Source organism: Penaeus monodon, chromosome 14 (assembly GCF_015228065.2).
Source record: "Penaeus monodon isolate SGIC_2016 chromosome 14, NSTDA_Pmon_1, whole genome shotgun sequence".
NCBI classification, from domain to species: Eukaryota; Metazoa; Arthropoda; class Malacostraca; order Decapoda; family Penaeidae; genus Penaeus; species Penaeus monodon.
In genome coordinates, this window is record NC_051399.1 from 20,974,228 (window position 1) to 20,981,727 (window position 7,500).

A 7,500-nucleotide genomic window follows, 5' to 3' on the forward strand; every position below is an offset into this window, starting at 1 on the left:
GGTGGGCAGGGTCGTCCATAGGGAGGCGAGCTAGGTGGCCAAAACCCTGAGTTGGCGATCCCGGATTATGCAAGTAAACAGGTCCCTGCCAGTCTCACGGTGTAACCGCCGGTTGGACAGTGGTCCTGCCAACTGTCCCCCATGATCGGCGAAGGGACTTGTTACAAAAGAAATCAAGGGAGGACTCCAAGGAAAGGATAGCGTCCAGGTTTCGCTTCCATAGAGCAAAAATGGAAGTATAAAGGGCCTTAAAGACACGCAGTTTGGTCCTTCGATAGGTACCGACATCTCCAAACGTTTCTTGTTGATCGAGTTCAGGCTCCTGTCCCAGACCAACCCGTCTACTGACTTCCTGGTATGAAACCCAGAGATATGGACTACGCTACCAAGGTATGTAAAAACTTTCTGGGACTTCAAGTCCTCCCCGCAAGCATGGATCGACTGAAGGGTTCCCCTAGCAGGCCCCCAAAGTCCTGAATCTTGGTCTTGGTCCAGGAGACCTCTAAGCCTAGGGGCTTGCCTCTTTGCTAAATGCATCAAGAGCCGCCAAAAGTGACTCCAAGGACTCAGATAGGATGGCAACACGTCGGCAAAGTCAAGGCCCGAGACCTTAATATTGCCTAGTTTTGCTCCGCACTGATTTTGGCTAGTAGCTCTGCCTTTATCCAGTCCATACAAGTGTTGAAAAGTGTGGGTGCAAGGACACAGCCTTGCCTCACCCCTAAATTTAAAAACAGGGAAGAAGTTCGACATACCCCCACCACACTTTACAGCACTTTCAGTACCAGTATAGAGGCTTGCTATCAGGGCCAATAATCTGTGTCGGAATTCCCCTGAGCCTCAGGATCTCCATAGCGATTCCCGATGCACCGAGTCAAAGCCTTTTGAGGTCGATGTGGGCTGCAAGCAACCCACGACCAAACTCACTACGGCGTTCCACAATTACTCGAAGCGCTAAGATATGGTCTATTTTGGACTTGCTAGGAGTAAATCCAGACTGCTCTGGTCTCTGGTGCCTTAGTAGGTGGACGCAGATCCGTTTCAGAAGAAGTGAGCGAGAACCTTGCCTGGTATGCTGAGCAGTGTAATGCCAGGGTATTTGGTACAGCCCCATCGATCCCCTTTCCCTCCAGAGAGGGATGCCCACGCCCCTCAGCAGGTCAGGGGGAATGGTACCAGACTGCCAAATGGCAGTCAGGACTGTATGCAGGCCCCGAGCCATAGGTTCACCCCCAGCCTTTAGCAGTTCAGCAGGGATATCAAAATATGCCTGCAGTTTTCCCACTCTTCAATTTGGGAAAATCGCCAGCTAACCTCTTTAGGGTAGGAGGTTCCTCGCTGATGGTGGGTCCGGCACAGGCACTGAGACATCGCTTGCATCCAAGCTTACTGTTGGGGGAAATCCCCCGGTACAACTGTTCAAAATACTCAGCCAACGTTCACGAACCCCAACATAAATTGAGATGATCCGCCCATCCGCTGACGGACTGCAGTCATCTGTGAGGAGGGCTTAGGGTTCAGTTTTCTCAGGTTGGTAGGCAGGGCAAAGGTATTTACCAAAAAAATGGCCTTCGACTCCTCAGCAAGTTTCCCTGATGAAACTTTTCCCTTTGTCCCTTCCAGCAGTGTCCGAGCCCTACGCACCATGGAACGACGCAAGATGATTCCCATTTAGCCGAGCCTTGCGACACGCTTCAGTGGCCTCTAAGTCTCCGGGGAGATGGATTCTGCTTGTCCTTGGGCGTACGCCAATGGATCCTGAGCTGCTTCGAGGTTACGCGCTTGAAGGACTCCCACAGAGCAACTGGACCCGTCGGGTTGCTGGTTTCTGAGAATCGGTCAGGGGACTGCCGTGGCAAAACCCACGGGCAAAACTCCTCTCCCTTAGTCTGTCCAAGTAAAAACACCTTAGGGTGGCCACGGGAGGGACGGGGAGTTTTGAAGTGACCCGCAGGGTAGCCACAAGCAGCCTATGGTCGGTCCCACAGAACCCAGCCCCCGGTAAACCCTGCAGTTCTGGAGGATCCTCCATCGCGTGCTGACAAGAATTTTGGTCGATCCCCTTTGGCCACTGTCCCCGTATCGCTGTACCAAGTCCAGCGATGCGAGTTGGAGCGTGGTACCAGGAGCCAGAGATCCTCATTTTCTAGCAAAGTCCCGGAGAGGAGGCTATTCTCGCTGCTGGGATCAGCTCCCGGGGCCAGGGGGCCGACAGACATCTCGTACCCAGTCGGTCACAGCCGGATACCGCATTGAAGTGGGCCCAAAAACAATGCGAAGTCTCGCCGGGACAATCGTCTGCCACAGATGCGAGTTTGGCGTAGAACGCCTCTTTAAACACGGTTTTATGTAATCGGTAGGAGCGTATACAGCAATAAGAGACATGAAGCCAAAAGCATGCTTCAGTCTCAATCCCAGGGATACGCCATCAACCGGTGTCACCTCGACTACCGCAGGCTGAAGTCGACTGGAGATGGCTATGGCTACCCCCTGGAGGTGGTGACCATCGCTGCGGCCCAAACAGTAGTAGGTGTAACCACCCACAACTGATCGTGCCGTACCGGTCTTCAAACCTTGAGAGGGCAGCCACCTAAAACTCCCAGTCGTTTCAATTCCCGCGATAGCAGAGGTAACCGCTCATCCTGCCGCAAGGACCGGATGTTCCAAGCCCCTACCCGGAAAGCACGCCTGGGGTTTAAGCCTTGGGTGGTCACTCCGGGTGCACGCCACCTCTCCCGCACCGCCAACACAGCCCAGATAAAGGGGTCGGAGGCTGTGGGACCGCCATCAACCCTGTGGGGTTCCGAGGGTTTTCCCCCACAAGCTTCATGGTGGGTTGGGGGCCTCCCGGGGCGCAGGGGGACGAGTAACTCTCGCTCCAATCCTGCACCCCGCCCTTTTGCCCTCCCAGCGGGACCCACAGCCCGCCTTACTTGCTGGGTGGGAGGGACAACACCCCTCCCCCCAGCATTTCCATTTAAAAAGACGTTGCCAGAGGGTCATTCTGGGGGGAGGGGGACGGGGAAAGGCCCCCCTCCCCGAGCCGCCCCCTTTCCCCCCGGGGGGCTAGGGGGGGAGTTGGTACGAAGCCAGAGCGTGTCCACACGCCGGTGGGCCATAACTCCGTACCTCTGGGGCCTCCTGCTGCTCGAGAAACCCCCACAGATTTAGCCTGGGACCGCAAGGTACCCAGTTACCATGGGGGGCCACGAGGAGGCACTGCAGAAGTCTTTAAAGATGGAGAGGCTGTATATATATATATTTTTATATATATATATATTTTATAATATATATATATAATATATATCTATATAATATATATATAAAAATATTACATATAAAATATGTAATATATATATATATATATATATATATTTTATATACATATATAAATATTTTATATATATAAATTTTATATATTATATATATAATAATATATATGTATATATATATATATATATATATATAAAATATAATATTATTATATATATAATATATATATATTTTATTATATTATCTGATATATATATATATTTTATATATAAAATATATATTATATTATATATATATATATATTATAAAATATATATAAAATATATTATATATATATATATATATTTTATAATAATATATATATATATATATACAGCCCCTTTCCCTCATAAGACTTCTGCAGTGCCCTCGTGGCCAAACCCTGGGTAATGGGTACCTGCGGTCCCAGGCTAAACTGTTTGGGGGTTCGGAGCAGCAGGAGGCCCAGAGGTACGGAGTTTTTGGCCACGGCGTGTGGACACGCTCTGGCTTTTGTACCAACTCCTGCCCCCTAGCCACCCGGGGAAATGGGCGGCTCGGGGGAGGTGGGCCTTGCCAGCCTCCTCCCCCCAGAATGACCCTCTGGCAACGTGTTTTAAATGGAAATGCTGGGGGGAGGGGTGTTGTCCCTCCCACCAGCAAAGTAAGGGGGCTGTGGGTCCCGCTGGGAGGGCAAATGTCGGGGTGCAGGATTGGAGCGCGCGTTGCTCGTCCCGCCGGCGCCCCGGCAGGCGCCAACCCACCATGAAGCTTGTGGGGGGAAAACCCTCGGGAACCCCCCAGGTGGATAGGCGGTCCCACAGCCTGCCGACCCCCTTTATCTGGGGCTGTGTTGGCGGGGTGCGGCAGAGGTGGCGTGCACCCGGAGTGACCACCGAAGGCTTTAAACCCCAGGCGTTGCTTTGGGTAGGCGCTTGGAACATCCGGTCCTTGCGGCAGGATGAGCGGTTACCTCTGCTATGCGGGAATTGAAGCGACTGGGAGTTGAGGTGGCTGCCCTCTCAGAGGTGGAGAAGACCTGGTAGCGGCACGATCAGTGTGGGTGGTTACACCTACTACTGGCGGGCGCAGCGATGGTCACCACCCCCGGGTGTAGCCATAGCCATCCCAGTCGACTTCAGCCTGCGGTAGTCGAGGTGGACAACCCTTGATGAGGTATCATGGCATTGAGACTGAAGCATGCTTTGGCTTCATGGGCTCTTATGCTGTATACGCTCTACCGATGTACATAAACCGATGTGGAAAAAGGCGTTCTACGCCAAACTCGCATCTGTGGCAGACGATTGTCCCCGGCGAGACATTCGCATTTTTCTGGGCGACTTCAATGCGGTATCCGGCTGTGACCGAGCTGGCTACGAGATGTCTGTCGGCCCCAGGCTGGGAGCTGATCCCAGCAGCGAGAATAGCTCTTTCCGGGACTTTTCTAGAAAATGAGGATCTCTGGCTCTGGTACCAGCGCTCCAACTCGCATCGCTGGACTTGGTACAGCGATACGGGACAGGGCCAAGGAGATCGACCACATTCTTGTCAGCACGCGATGGAGGATCCTCCAGAACTGCAGGGTTTACCGGAGTGCTGAGTTCTGTGGGACCGGGCCATAGGCTGCTTGTGGCTACCCTGCGGGTCCCCTTCAAAACTCCCCGTCCCCCCAAATGGCACCCTAAGGTGTTTCACTGGACAGGAATAAGGGGGGAGGAGTGTGCCCGTGGGTTTGCCACGGCAGTCTTGACCGATTCTCAGGAAAACCAGCAACCTGACGGATCCAGTTGCTCTGTGGGAGTCCTTCAAGCGCGTAACACTCGAAGCAGCTCAGGAGTCCATTGGCGTACGCCAAGGACAAAGCAGAATACCATCCCCTGGAGACATTAGAGGCCACTGAAGCGTGTCGCAAGGCTCGGCTAAATGGGGAATCAAGTTTGGTGTTCCATGGTGCGTAGGGCTCGGACACTGCTGAGAAGGGACAAAGGAACAGTTCATCAGGAATCTTGTGAGGAGGTCGAAGGCCATTTCTTGGTAATGACCTTCGGGCCCCGCTACCAAGCCCTGAGAAAACTGAACCCTAAAGCCTCCTCACAGATGACTGCAGTCCGATCAGCGGGATGGACGGATCATCTCAGATCATGTTGGGGTTCGTGAACGTTGGGTGAGTTTTGAACAGTTGTACCAGGTGGATCCTCCAACAGTAAGCTTGGATGCAAGCGATGTCTCAGTGCCTGTGCCCGGGCCCCCCCATCAGCGAGGAACCTCCTACCCTAACAGAGGTTAGGCTGGCGATTCCAAGTTGAAGAGTGGGAAAGCTGCAGGCATATGTTGATATCCTGCTGAACTGCTAAAGGTGGGGGTGAACCTATGGCTCGGGGCCTGCATTTCAGTCCTGACTGCCATTTGGCAGTTGGTACCATTCCCTGACCTGTGAGGGGCGTGGTCATCCCTCTCTGGAAGGGGAAAGGGGATCGATGGGACTGTAGAACTACCCGTGGCATTACCCCTGCCAGCATACCAGGCAAGGTTCTCGTCACATTCTTCTGAAAACGGATCCGCAACCAACTACTGAGGCACCCGAGAACCCGGAGCAGTTGGATTTACCCCGCAAGTCCACAATAGACCGTATCCCAGCGCTTGAGTAATTGTGGAACGCCGTCGTGAGTTTGGCGTGGGTTGCTTGCAGCCTACATCGACCCAAGAAGGCGTTTGACTCGGTTGCATGGGAATCGCTATGGGAGATCCTGAGGTCAGGGGGGAATTCCGACACAGATTATTGGGCCCGATAGCAAGCCTCTATACTGGTACTGAAAGTGGTAAAGTGTGGTGGGGGTATGTCGAACTTCTTCCTGTTTAATTTAGGGGGAGGCAAAAGGGTGTGTCCTTGCACCCACACTTTTCAACACTTGTATGGATGGATAATGGGCAGAGTATAGCCAAAAGTCAGTGCGGAGCAACACTAGGCAAAATTAAGGTCCGGACCTTGACTTGCCCACGATGTTGCCATCCTATTGAGTCCTTGGGGTCACTTGGGCGGCTCTGATGCATTTAGCAATGAGGCGAAGCCCTAGGCCTTAGCGTTCTCTTGGACCAAGACCAATATTCAGTACTTTGGGGCCTGCTAGGGGAACCCGTTCAGTCGATCCATGCTTGCGGCGAGGAGTTGAAGTCACAGAAAGTTTTACATCCCTTTGGTAGCGTAGTCCATATCTCTGGGTTGTCAGACCAGGAAGTCAGTAGACGGATTGGTTGGCAAACAGGAGCATGAACCGATCAACAAGAGCTTTTGGAGATGTCGGTACTATGCAGAAGGCCCAAAGCTGCGTGTTTCAAGGCCTTGAATTTCCCAGTTTTGCTCTATGGAAGCGAAACCTGGACGCTATCCAGTGCTTGGAGTCTCGCCTTGATGCCTTTTGTAAAAAGGGTCCTTCGCCGGATCATGGGGTACAGTTGGCAGGACCAGTGCCCAAAACCGGCGGTTACACCGTGAGACTGGCATGGGCCCTGTTACTTGCATAACCCGGGATCCCCAAAATCAGGCTATATGGCCACCTAGCTCGCCCCCCTATGGACGCCCCGGGCCCACCAGGTTGTCTCTCTGCGAGACAACCTGGGTGGAGGAGACCTGTGGGACGTCCTAGGAGCATGGTTTGGGGCAGCTCGACGAGACCTGTCGTGAGGAACTAGAGAGGGCCGTGTGCCGCCTGGGACTGCCCGAGGGTCCTGTGGCGGGAAGCGAAGGGTGGATGCGGCCATGCGCCCCTGTCGGCGTTAGCCCCTTGATGATGATGATGATGATAAATATATATATATATAAATATATATATATTTTATATAATATGTATTATATATATATATATATATATATATATATAATATATATAAATATATATATATATATATATAATATATGTTTTATATTATATATATATATATATATAATATTATATATATATATTATATATATATATATACACACATATATACATATATATATATACACACACACACATATGTATGTGGTTGTTGGTGTATGATTTTTTCCACCTTGTACTCATATTTTATATAAAATTTACATTTTCTATCATACCTTTTTTTACGTAAGTAAGCCTTGAGCTTCCATAATTCAGGTTGTCATGTTCTGACTCTTTCATACATACCACCTACCTACCTATCTCAATATACATTGAAACCATGAAACATCCC

The 7,500-nt window shown here is 51.1% G+C and overlaps 1 protein-coding gene across 1 annotated transcript in view; it reads left to right on the plus strand.

Moving 5' to 3' along the window:
* Positions 1 to 7,500, plus strand: part of LOC119580639 (kinesin-like protein KIF20A) — a 37,009-nt gene that overhangs the window by 12,337 nt on the left and 17,172 nt on the right. The gene's annotated exons all lie outside the window — the stretch shown is intronic.